Consider the following 13,773-nt stretch of genomic DNA (forward strand, 5'->3'; position numbering starts at 1 on the left):
CTAATTCCATCATTACTTCTGCATTTATTACTTGGAATTTTACTGTGAAGTAGAACTTTCCCTTATTTATTTATTTATTTATTTATTTATTCATATAATTATCAACTCATAAAGTCCCGTTTTACTTTAAAAATTATTAAAAGTTAAAAAAGTCTATGACTTAATTATTTTGATTCTCGAACTGTCTCAGACTTGGCCAATGAAAGCCTCCCCTTTAAAAGATTTTATTTAGGGGCACCTGGGTGGCTCAGTCATTAAGCGTCTGCCTTCAGCTCAGGGCGTGATCCCGGCGTTCTGGCATCGAGCCCCGCATCAGGCTCCTCTGCTGGGAGCCTGCTTCTTCCTCTCCCACTCCCCCTGCTTGTCTCTCTCTCACTGGGTGTCTCTGTGTCAAATAAATAAATAAAATCTTTTTAAAAAATTTTTTTAAAAATTAAAAAAATGAAAGATTTTATTTATTTATTTACTTGAGAGAGAAAGAAAGAGAGTGGGGGGAAGGGCAGAGGGGGAGGGAGAGGGACAAGCAGACTCTGTGCCGAGCGTGGAGCTTGACGCAGGGCTTGGTTCCGGGCTTGATCCCACAACCCTGAGATCATGACCTGAGCCAAAACTTCGAGTCAGACGTTTAACTGACTGAGACACCCAAGTGCCCCAAGAACCCCTCCTTTTAAATTGTGGTAAAATGTACAGTACATAAAATCTACCATCGTAACCACTTTTAGGCATAGAATTCAGTGTCCTTAAGTACCTCCACATTGTCAGAAAGCCATCACCACCTTCCATCTCTAGAACTCTTTCATCATCCCAAGCAGAAACTCTGTGTCCATGAAGCAATAACTCTCCATTCCCCCATCCTCCCAGCCCCTAATTACCTCTATTCTGTATTCTCTGTTTTCTGTCTCTATGAATTTGCCTATTCTAGATAGCTCATATAAGTGGAATTACACAATATTTGTCCTTTGTGTCTGATTCGTTTCGCATAGTATAATGTCTTCAAGACTATGTTGTAGCATGTATGGGAGCCTCTTTTTGACATGTGTCCTCTCTGACGTGTCCCAATCACTTTTTGATCACGTTTTTATTTTTTGGTAGAAAGAGAAACTCCAGACTCGTTCTTTCCCAGGTCCAGCCTTGGAACTGGCCGTTTCTCCAGTGAGCACTGACTCCTTGTAGTGGAGAATGATATGTAGTGACAAAGATATGGGCACTAGGTGTGCTCGTTGCTCTGGGGTATCATTGTTTCTGGGTTGTCTCAGTGGATAGAACTAGGAAATATATTTATGTGCATGTATATGCCAGTCCACATATATAGAGAGATATAGAAAGAGATAGACTTGTGTACATTTAAACCTATTTTTATATCAATCTGTCTATATTAAAAGCTCATGAGTGCACACCAATAACCCTAACCAATTCAACACCAAAGAGTTTATTCTAACCTTCCCTCTTTTCATAATTTTAACTCAGTTCATTGAGAATAAGAAAACAGGCTCCCACTAACCTCAACATGGTTACTTATCGCTAAGTTCTCAGGTATGCAAATATTTGTAACCACTCCATTAGCAATGGCTAGTTGAATCCTCAGACCTGGAACATACCAACCCTCCACTCCAGCCAGCCATTCTTTTTTTTTTTTTTTTTAAGATTTTTATTTATTTATTTGACAGAGATAGAGACAGCCAGTGAGAGAGGGAACACAAGCAGGGGGAGTGGGAGAGGAAGAAGCAGGCTCATAGCGGAGGAGCCTGATGTGGGGCTCGATCCCAGAACGCCGGGATCACGCCCTGAGCCAAAGGCAGATGCTTAACCGCTATGCCACTCAGGTGCCCCCAGCCAGCCATTCTTGATAAAAATCCTCAGCTCATATTTTATTTTATTTTTTTCTCAGCTCATATTTTAAAATGGGCGATGATGATTGGCAAATAACTATGGTATTCAGATTCCATTGAACACATTTAAAAGAATGATACAAAGTTTTATTTTAGAATGTCACTATTCCCAGGTGCCATAGAAATTCCATCCTTTGAAACTGTTTCAGCTTATGATGAGGAATTTTAGATGTCAAATTTAAAATGTATGTGGGGTACATAGTTTTACTAAATTATTTTAGGGACCACGTGAACAAAAAATTTTAAGACCCTGGTAGAAGAACTAAAACATTAGGGAAGACAAAGACAGGACAGGAGTGAGAACAAGTGAGACAGACAAAGAGCAAGAAACAATCATTCCAGAAATTACAAGGAAAAGGGAGAACACAAGAAACATGGCAAGTACAAAACATGAAATAGTATGGTAGGAATGAGGCCCATTATATAAACAATAAAAAATAAATATGAATGGATTATATTACCTTTGTAAAAGAGAAAGGCTCTTTTGAGTGAAAAAAATCCAAGATCTAGCTATATGCTGTTTCCAGTTCATACACACAAAAGCGAGCAGCCTAAGAATGGAGAAGGGCTTACCAGGCAAAGAAAGAAAGACTCTGAGGCAATATTAGTATCAGACAAAGTAGTGTTTAAGGCGAAGGCATTAAAAAGGACAAAGAAGGGTATTTCATGTTAATTAAAGGCAGAAGATACCATAGATCTTTATAAATAGGGTAACATCATTGTGGTCTTTTTTGTTTTGGATACCATTTTTATTATAAAAGAGAGACATGAAAATTATTTACATGATGAAAGATTTCACAACTTCACTGGAATGGGCCTCTTCACTTGATGCCATTTCTTTTTCTTTTCCTTTTTAAGATTGTATTTATTTATTTGAGAGAGAGAGAGCACAAGCAGGGGGAGGGGCAGAGAGAGAGAGAAGCAGACACCCCGCTGAGCAGGTAGCCCGAGGTGGGACTTGATCCCAGTACAGTAGGATCATGACCTGAGCCGAAGGCACATGCTTAACCAACTGAGCCACCCAGGGGCCCCGACTTTATGCCATTTCTTTCTTCCTTTCTTTCTTTCTTTCTTCCTTTCTTTCTTTCTTTCTTTCTTTCTTTCTTTCTTTTTAATTTATTTGACAGAAAGAGCACAAGCAGGGGGAGCAGCAGAGGGAGAAGCAGACTCCCTGCTGAGCTGGGAGCCCAACACGGGGCTCAATCCCAGGCCTCTGGGATCATGACCTGAGCCGAAGGTAGACACTTAACACACTGAGCCACCCACACGCCCCTTCATGCCATTTCAATAATGCCTTCAGTCTACATACTTTTTTTTTTTTTTTTTTTTTTTTTTAAAGAAAGGCAGACTGCCACGTACAGCGCCTCATTTGGATGTGTCTGGAGTCTTGGAAGCTTGACTACCCTACGTTCTCCTACAAATGGACCTTGAGAGCTTGTTTGGAGGTTCTAGCAGGGGAGCGCAGCTACTCGTATACCCTTGACCGAAGAACGGTCCTCCTCTATCGGGGAAGGTCGTCCTCTTCACCGAGCGCGCAGCTTCGGGAGGGACGCACATGGAGCGGTGAGGGAGGAAGGGGACACCCGCCTAGCCAGCCAGATCAGCCGAATCAACCCTGGCGATCAATGGGGTGACAGATGTCGCAGCCGGATCGCCCTCACATCCTACATACTTTCTGAGAATGTCATCATCTCTAGATAAGAAATAATCCTTGTCATCTAGAACTATTTTGGTGGCTCCATATTCTGGGAGAACTGTATCTCTAACTTTCTCCACTAACTGGTTGAATCTCTCCACCCTTTATTTTTTATTTTATTTTATTTTTTTCCCACCTTTTCCTTTAAAGCCTGATCGAACAAGCTACTACTGTTGCTTGCAACACTTCTTGAGATTTTTCTGGAAGCCTAATGCCTCCTGTGGCTATAGTTTCAGCTGCACTCCTTTCAACTAAAACTGGGTCAAAGAGGGGAAGAAACTTTCTACACGCCTGTCCTGCCATGACTCTGGCCAGCGCGGTTCATGCTCTGCCCCAGGGCTGTCAGAGGCACACTGAGACCCACTCCATGGGTACATCATTTTGAAACGTACAAAACAGAGCCTGAAAATTAATGGTGAAAACGACAGAGCCACAGTCACGACGGGAGACAAGCACACCTCTCCCGGAAACCACAGCTGGCGTAGACAGACAGGGTGTGACTAGCGCAAGTAACAGGCTTGATCTAATGGAGAACTTTCTTCCCGTTAAAAGATAAATATTAAAAATTTTGAGGGGTGCCTGGGTGGCACAGCGGTTAAGCGTCTGCTTTCGGCTCAGGGCGTGATCCCGACGTTCTGGGATCGAGCCCCACATCAGGCTCCTCTGCTAGGAGCCTGCTTCTTCCTCTCCCACTCCCGCTGCTGTGTTCCCTCTCTCGCTGGCTGTCTCTATCTCTGTCGAATAAATAAATAAAATCTTTAAAAAAAAATTTTTTTTGAGTTTGAGCAAAAATCGAATGGGGCGGTGCCAAATCGGAAGTGGTTAGGAGCACACCACCCACAGGAGCTGGGGAAGACTTCTCTAGAGAAGAGGTAGAAGCAAAGCGAGGGCTCATTTGATTGGCTATAATTTAAAAGGGTTGCCTTTATTGGGAAGGCCTAGTAGGCTGTTTGTGATTTGTTGTCCTTAGATTTTGATTTCTTAACCTCCAGGCGTGACAGGCTTAGGTTTTACTTTGTTTACATAGGCTACTAATGCCTTAAAGTCACCCCAGTCTAATGGCTCCCTTGTTTAACGAGTCTAACACTCTCAACTGAGAACAGTTATTTTTAAAGATTTTATTTATTTGAGAGAGAGAGTGAGAGAGATCACAACCAGGGGGGAAGCTGACTCCCCGCTGAGCAGGGAGCCTGATGTGGGGCTCGATCCCAGGACCCTGGGATCACGACCTGAGCCGAAGCCGAAGGCAGACACTTAACCGACTGAGCCACCCAGGCGCCCTAAGGACATGTTTTTATTCAAATTAGAAATATTCCCAAAATTTGATCTCGTTTTACTCTTTTTTTAAGTGTAATTGACACCCCATGTTATGTTAGTTTTAGGTGTACAACATAGCGATTGACAATTCTGTACGTGTGCCGTGCTCCCCACGAGTGTAGCCACCGTCTGTCACCATACAGCCCTATCACAATACCGCCGACTCTATTCCCCACGCTGTGCCGTTCATCCCCATGACTGATCCCATTTTACTCTTGTGTTACAAGTTTAGAAATGGAATTGTTTCCAAGTTTTGACTTGTGTGAATAAAGCTGCTGTGAACTTTGGGCACAAATCTTTTTGTGAAAGAAATCTTTGTATTTTCATTTCTCTTGGCGAAATACCTAGGAGTGAAATTGTGAGATCCTGTGGGAGGCGTAGGTTTAACTTTTTTAGAAACCGCCAGTTTTCCATACTGGTTTTACCATTTTACATCCCCACTGGCAATGTACTGTTTTCTTGTGTTGCTATTTCAGATAGTTGTTTAACTCTTTCTGGTCACCCAGCTTTTCATTTGTTCCTGTGGATGCTTTTTCCAACTGGACTTCAGCGTGCTCGTTGGAAGCAGAAGCCATATGTTAATCTCCTTTGGTCATCTGTGTTTCATATAGTCCTGAGCATGTAGTAGGCATTCAATACATATTTTTTGAATGATTATTCAACTGTTAGGTTGTCTGCAATATGCTTTATTTTTTTTAAGATTTTATTTATTCGAGAGACAGAGAGAGAGCACGAGTGGGAGTGGTGGGGCAGAAGGAGAGGGAGAAACAGGGCTGGATCCCAGGACCCCAAGATCATGACCTAAGCCTGAAAGCAGATGCTTAACTGACTGAGCCATCCAGGCACCCTCAACATACCATTTTTTTAAAAGCAGAATTCAGGGGCACCTGGGTGGCACAGTGGTTAAGCATCTGCCTTCGGCTCAGGGCGTGATCCCGGCGTTATGGGATCGAGCCCCACATCAGGCTCCTCCACTATGAGCCTGCTTCTTCCTCTCCCACTCGCCCTGCTTGTGTTCCCTCTCTCGCTGGCTGTCTCTATCTCTGTCAAATAAATAAATAAAATCTTTAAAAATAAATAAAAGCAGAATTCAGCATAAGGTTGGAATGTGCTCATTACAAAAGCCTGGAATGTGCTCATTTTAAGACACTAAGGCAGTATTTCTAATTATCTCCTCAACATCCTTTCTATTTTTCTTCATTATTAAGAAAAACAATGTGGGGCGCCTGGGTAGCTCAGTCGGTTAAGCGTCTTCCTTCGGCTCAGGTCATGACCTCAGGGTCCTGGGATCGAGTCCTACATCTGGCTCCTTGCTCAGAGGGGAGCCTGCTTCTCGCTCTCCCTCTCCCTCTCCCTCTCCCCCTCCCTCTCCCTCTCCCTCTCCCTCTGCCTGCTGCTCCCCCTGCTTGTGCTCTTTCTGTGTCAAATAAGTAAATAATACCTTAAAAAAGAAGAAGAAGAAAGAAAAGAAAGAAAAATGTGTTCAAACACTCAGCTTCCAGATCCCCTTGAAGCTATGGATAGCCACATAATGCCATTCAGGCTAGTGGATAAGTACAAGTTCCAGGCAGAGAAGATTCCAGGAAATTTATTAAATGGAGACTCAACTGGGATGCCTTCTGCATTTTGCGTGTTGACCTTTTCCTCCTAACCCCTTCCTCTTGCCCAGAATGCTGATAAAAGGGCAAAAGACGGAGAAGGCAGTAGCCATTTTGCAACATGAGGAAGGAAGCCACATGGTAAGGATATCAGAGGAAAGACAGAAGGAGTCTGGGTTCTGATGACATCATGCAGTGGACCTTAAGCCCCAGCCTAGCTCTAGATTACCCACTTCGCAATCCCAAATTGTGTGGAAATAGAAATACCGTGGCTATGCTCTTGTTACACACCACACAACACAACCCTCAATACAGGCACTTTACCTACCATGTTGCCCAAGTGACATTCCCCAAACACTGTCCTTGTTTTTCTTTCCTTTTTTTAAAGTTTTTTTTTATTTGAGAAAGAGAGTGAGAGAGAGAGAGAGAGAGATCAAGAGCAGGGGGGAAGGGTAGAGGGAGAAGCAGACGCCCCACTGAGCAGGGAACCCAACATGGGGCTCGATCCCAGGACTCTGGGATCATGACCTGAGCCGAAGAAAGGTGCTTAACCGACTGAGCCACCCAGGCGCCCTGTCCTTGTTTTTCTTGTGAATGTGTTACTAGCCCAGTTAAGGAACAAGTACGCTTGAGCAGGGCAGCTGGAAGTAGGTGGGTCCCAGGGACGTAATTTTTATCAGTGGCACTTTCTTCTGATACCAGGAAAAGAGATGAGTCATTTGCCATTATAGCATCGCTATTTTGTGGCCGGGAAAATTGAGGTTCAAAAGAACAAAACAGTCAGCTTAAGGCTGTAGATTACTTTCCCAGTTTATCTGTCCCTCCCACACTCCAGTCCTACAATTTTTCCTGGAATGTGCTCCCCCCTCCCAGTGTGCTAATCAAATGCATGTTTCCCTCTGTGTTGAAACCATTGTTTCTCAACCTTGGCATTGTTGACATTTGGGGCCCAACAGGTTTTTTGCTGTGGGGGGCTGTCTTGGGCATGGTAGGATTTTAGCAGCATCTCAGGCCTCCACTCACTAGATGCCAGAAACACACACACACCCTCCCCGTTATGACAACCAAAATTGTCTCCAGGCATTACCAATGGCTGCTGAGAGCTAAGATCTATTCCCCGCCCATTGAGAACCACAGCTCTAAACTCGTGCCAAACATCAGCCCACTGTGCACCTGCTTTGTTCCCATGCGGTCAGTCCTCCCAGCAAAACACCTGTGACACTTGGCCATTGACATTTACCTGCCTGGATCTCCATATTAGACCACAAGCTCCTTGAAGACAAGGACTACATCTGGCTTATCTTTATAATCCCCTGTTTATTGACTAAATAGATTTAAAAATGGTTCAGGAGAAGAATGAGAATAAAACTCAGGAATTCTGGCTTTCTGATGCCATGATTTTGACGCTCCTTATTAAAGACTCATGTGTCCCCTTGCTCTGCTTGGCGTCATATCTTATAGATTCTAGCAAAAAAAAGTACTAATTATTCTTGTTCTAACACCATCTACACTGGAAAGGGAAAGCAAACGTTCTAAGACAACTTTTTATGATATGGGAAAGAGTGAAGAGCAAAGTTCTATATAATATTTTTGTTTCTTTAACGAAATCAAAGTTGTATCTCAGTCTTGCAGAGCGAGCTGTGTCCACCCCTCCCCCACTTCCAGTTTCCTCTGCCGTTGTCCTTTTACACGATCCAGGTACATCTGTTACAACTGAGAAACCAATCCCGGATGCACAGGGCTGGCTTCCCTACCCTCCAGAAATGAAGTCCTTTGGTTTGCCAGGACTAGTGATCTTAGTGCTTTTAATTTTATGGATATGTTTTTAAAGCAGGACGTTTACAAACCGTTTAAGTAATATTGAGACACGGAGCATGTGGACAGGAAATCCTCCTGGTCACATTGACGAATGTTTCCTTCAATCCTGCGGCGGCCCACCCCTTTCTGGAGAAGAGTTGCAACACTCCCTGACTTTCAGTTGTGTGTATTAAGGTTCTAAGAAACTCAATACTCCTTTGGCTTCTGCAAAACGCTACAGTTCATTTGCCCAGTAAATTCAACAGGGCTAAAGGACACAACAACAAAAGGAAAAGATTTATTTGAAAAGTGCAAAGATATCACATGCCTCTCTTTTTCACTTGGCACTGATCCAGAGCAGTAAATGGCTCTACATTTGGTTTTGTGTCTCTAAAGAAAGCACAAACACTCTATTGTCGGTAACTTTATCAACACCAAGGTTCAAAGGCAGCAAGAGAAGCAAGTTTTATCTGACTCAAAAGGAGTTTAAGTGCTGCAGGCCCCCTTCATTAGTACTAGGAGAATAAGCATCAACTCACTAGTTTCACAAAATTTTAAATAAACTTTTTGGGGGCGCCTGGGTGGCTCAGTCTGCCTTCGGCTCAGGTCATGATCCCAGGGTCCTGGGGTCAAGCCCTACATCAGGCTGCTTCTCCCGCTCCTTCTGCCCCCCCTTCACCATCCCCCTCGTGCTCTCTCTCTCAAATAAATGAATAAAATCTTTTTTTAAAAAATAAATAACCTTTTTGTTTTGGCATGATTTTAGATTTACAGAAAAGATGCAAAGCCAGTACAGAGAATTGCCATCCACCCCCCTGCGTCCCCAGTGCCAGTTCCCCTAACATTCTCAGTCTCCATTACCAATAGCACGTTTGTCAAAGCTAAGAAACCACCAACGACACCTTGCCATTAACTAAACTCTAGACTCTATTTGGGTTTCAACGCTTTTTCCCTTAATGTCCGCTTCCTGTTTCAGGATCCTGCCCTGTTTTTGGATTCCTTCGCTTCTGTGTGGGGTATCTATTTTTGCAAAGTGTTTCATGACTAATTTCAGCAAATGACATTGATCTGAGGAGCTGAATCGACTCGAGTTCAACCTTCCCAGACACATACATATCCTGACTTTGCTTTGACTCCGAAGCAATAGTGATGGAATCCCTCCCCTTTCCATGAGGTGGCCTCGACCGTTAGGTGATGCTGTGAGCTTTTGCGTGACCCAGCTCAGAGGAGACTGGATTTGCTGAGAATGGCCTAGGGGTTCTGAACATAAAAAAAAAAAAAAAAAAAAAAAAGGAAGGGAAAGAAAGAAGAGAAGAGAAAGGAAAGGAAAAGAAAAGAAGAAAAGAAAAAAGAAAAGAGAAAAGAAAAGAAAAGAAAAGAAAAGAAAAGAAAAGAAAAGAAAAGAAAAATGGGGCACCTGCCGGGGCGGCTCAGTTGCTTAAGCGTCTGACACTTGGGCTCAGCTCAGGACTTGATCTCAGGGTTGTGAGTTCAACAACCGCCCCCCCCCCCCCGCCAAGATCTTTAGGCACTTTATTTCAAACCTTAGGTTCTTTAAGTTGTCTTTGGATTCAGACTTCAATTCCTCTTTTTTATTTATAGCTGACTTTATACATTTAATATTCATGTGGGAAAAGACAGCAAACTGTATCATTTCTGTTCTCTTATAAACTTTTTTTTTCTTTTTCATGAAAACAGCCAAGATTTATGTGGTTCCAAGAGCCAGCTGGGTAAAATATAGAAGAAACTCTGGTTTGGTGAATAAAGGGAATATGAGAAGAGAAAAGCTTTAAAAGAGGAGGAAGAAATAGAATTGTGTTTGCTTCAAAGAACTTCAGGGCAGAGGCCGTCCATCTTCCGTTTGTAGACTCTGTAAGAATGGTCATTCCAGCCTGGGGGACGGCGGGGGGGAATAGGGGCCTTGGCTTATGAAATGGAGGTTTTCAGCTCTCACACATACTCGTTAGATAACCTTGGACAAGGTGCTTAACCCTTCTGGGCCTCAGTTTCCTTGTCAGTAAAACGAGAATGAAGTGTTGACCAAGATAATGTGTTGAACACCGTGCCTGACGCGGAGCGAGCGTATGATATGTGTGTGAGGTGTTATAGTTACGGCGGGCCGGCCCCCCAGCCCCACCTGGCATTCCCATATTCTCTCTAGCCTACCGTTAATCTCACCCTTCCTTCCATCTTTTTTTTTTTTTTAAGATTTTATTTATTTATTTGACAGAGAGAGAGACAGCCAGCGAGAGAGGGAACACAAGCAGGGGGAATGGGAGAGGAAGAAGCAGGCTCCCAGCAGAAGAGCCTGACGTGGGGCTCGATCCCAGAACGCTGGGATCACTCCCTGAGCCGAAGGCAGACGCTCAACCACTGTGCCACCCAGGCGCCCCATTCCTTCCATCTTTTGGTATTTGGTAACCAAGAAGTTTGACAGGTCCCAGAAGGCTAAGCAGAACAACTAAGAGTCCAAGTCTTTAAAATCTATGTTGAAGTATAAAATTCAGTCACTAGTCTTAAGCAGGGAGAGAGTCCACAAAGCAGGAAAAATGTCACAGCAATGAACACCAGGTGAGTTTTCCCCACTTACTCCCTCCCCAACCCTGAGAACAAAATGCCCCCTTGACCCCTGGGTGGGCCAGACCCAAACAGGCTGCCCATGATCTGCCCTGTTAGTGTGACCTGGGATAACATTTCCAGCAGAGGGCTGCCAACATTTGCTGAGCACACAGACCCGTGACCCATGGTGAGGTTGGGGGTTGAGTTTGGCTTACGCCATAGCTGGGGGTTGGTGGCTTGTGAGGCTGTTCTGCACAGAACAGGTGAGCGAGGCTGTGTGGTCTGGGGAAAAGGAAGGGTTTTTTTGTTTTTGTTTTTAAAGATTTTTATTGGGGTGCCTGGGTGGCTCAGTTGATTGAGCGTGGCCCTTTGGATCGGGTCATGATCCCAGGGTCCTGGGATCGAGTCCCGCATTGGGATCCGTGCTCAGCGGGAAGCCTGCTTCTCCCTCTCCCTCTGCCTGCTGCTCCCCCTGCTTGTGCTCTCTCTCTGTTAAATAAATAAACAAAATCTTTAAAAAAAAAGGTTTTCACTTATTTGAGAGAGAGAGCGAGAGAGCAAGAGGAGGGGCAGGGGAGAGGGAGAAGCAGACTCCATGCTGAGCAGGGAGCCCAACGCGGGGCTGGACAGGACTGGGAGAGCATGACCTCAGCCAACGGCCGACGCTCAACCAATTGAGCCACCCAGGTGCCCCGAAGAAGAAATTTAAAATGGGACCCCGTGCTTTTGTACAAGACACAATCATGTTCTGTACTTTCCAGCATACAGTTCCAGAACTATGCAGTTGATCATAGTCTTTAAGACCTACAGTGTTTTCCTCCAAATACTTCTTGTCGTCTGTACCTGTGGCAATCTGCAGCCTCTTGGGGAGCTGAGCAGTAGGGGACCCACCACTGCACTAGAGAGCTGGGGAGGCTGGTGGTTAGCGCTTGGCACTGCTGGGTGACCCAGAATAAGCCAGGAAGCTCTTCAAAAGCTTCCTTTTGTTGTCGTTGTGGTTTGTTTTTACCAGAAGAGGCAGGAACGTGCAGGAAAGCAACCTAGCGGGGTACCCAGAAGCCTGGAAGGAGCTTCTCTCATTTAGCTCCAGGCTCCAGAGCAATGCAGACCACGTGGCCTGAGCCCCTCTGATTTCACTTGAGGAAGTGCAGCCTTGATATCTAAAGGAACAAACGGCTGCTGGTGAGCTCGCCCTCGCTGGCACGCGGGGAAGGCTGGGTAGGTGACCAGAGCACACACTGATCAGTCTCTGAGCCCGCCCAGGGGCAGCTCTGTACGGAGACAGGTGCAGCCCCTGAAGGAATGAACTCTAATCCCCACAGATACATACTAGGGGGCAGGGGGCCTTTTGTTATTTTTTATTTTTATTTTTTAAAAATTTTATTTATTTGAAAGAGAGAGCAAGAGAGCACAGGCGGGGGGAGTGGCAGGGGGAGAGGGAGAAGCAGCCCCACTTGGGGCTCGATCCCAGGACCCCAAGACCACAACCCCAGCAGAAGGCAGATGCCCAACCAACTGAGCCACCCGGGTGCCCCAAGGGCGTTTTCAGATTCACCTTCCAGGGGACCAGATGACTTTGCAGCTCAAAGGGTCTGTGAGTCTGACTTTTTCTTATCTTCTGGAACAGATAAAGGAGTAAAGAAGATAGCTGTCCTGGGTTCAGCTCTGGATGGCAATGACGTTTCTCAGTTGAAGTGTTCCATCCCGGTCTAGAAAGATCAGAATTGCTCGGGCTTGCAGGAAGTGGATTGTCTGAGTCTAAGTTTTACTTGAAAATTTTTTGGGAAAAAATTGACAACAAAGTTTTCTAAGAGAACTCCCTCATCTTGATCAACCAAGTGTACTCCCCCCTCCAGTTTCCAGCAAGAAGAAAGAGAACAATTTGCCTTTGTATCGACCTGAGGTTCTCCTGAAAATCTCCACCCTACACTGTGTTCAACAATTTGCATTCAATGATTTTTACTTGGTTGCTGGGAGCAATATACTGTTATTTCCAACATCGTGACCAGATCCACTGCCAGAAAACCCCGGGGACTCTGGGCTACCTTTGCCTTGCTCTCAAGGGAGCAGAACCTGGGAAAGCAAAGGGATAAGTAATTCCAATGCAGCGTAACTGCATTCAGCCCTGTGGCGGGACTGAGGAGCAAGGGCCATAAGCAAAGGCTTCATAAAGGAGATGTTTGCATGGGCTTTGAAGGATGAGTAGGAGTTTGCCCAAGATTTAGCTTTTCTTTTACCCTGGACCCTTCTCCCTGCTGGAGAAGCTAAATGTCACCTGGCCCCTGAGAAAGAAAAGCGGTAATAGTTCATCTGATGCTGAAGAAGATCTGAAACTAACACAAAACAGATATTCAACCTGTAACATCTGCTAACATGCTCAGAGCTAAGGGTATGGAAAGATCCTTCTGAATTTCTGTACACTTATTTTAACTCTCCCAGGACACCCCTTGCTCCTCCCCTCCCCTTATCCTCAGCACTCCTGAGATGTCCTTAATATTTCTCATTTAACCAATAGCTTTTCTTTTAAACTGGAGGCAGGACTCTTCTCTCCTGCCATCCTCTCAGGTCACAGGGTCACAGTAACGCTTCCCCCGACGCGCTCCAGCCTCCCAGCTAGCTCTCACTTGTGGTCCACAATTCCAGGTCTCTGAGCTCTGACTTCAGCTACGACCCTCGCCAAAAGGACCAAAAAAAAAAAAAAAAAAAAGAAAAGAAAAAAAAGGAAACAGCTAGTCAGAATGTCCTCTCCTTCCTGAATTTCTTCCTTTCTTTCTTTCTTTCTTTCTTTCTTTCTTTCTTTCTTTCTTTCTTTCTTTCTTCTTTTGATTGAGGGCCATCTTTATTGGAAGGAAATACTTTATGTATGATTTCCTTCCTCTCTTCTCCTCCCTCCCCTCACCACTGCTGCCCTTCCTCT

General features: G+C 44.7%; 1 pseudogene; it reads right to left on the reverse strand.

Moving 5' to 3' along the window:
• Positions 1-3,293: 3,293 nt before the first annotated feature.
• Positions 3,294-3,935, reverse strand: LOC113244969 (10 kDa heat shock protein, mitochondrial-like; annotated as a pseudogene).
• Positions 3,936-13,773: the final 9,838 nt, after the last annotated feature.

This window comes from Ursus arctos, unplaced genomic scaffold, assembly GCF_023065955.2.
Source record: "Ursus arctos isolate Adak ecotype North America unplaced genomic scaffold, UrsArc2.0 scaffold_34, whole genome shotgun sequence".
Lineage (NCBI taxonomy): Eukaryota > Metazoa > Chordata > Mammalia > Carnivora > Ursidae > Ursus > Ursus arctos.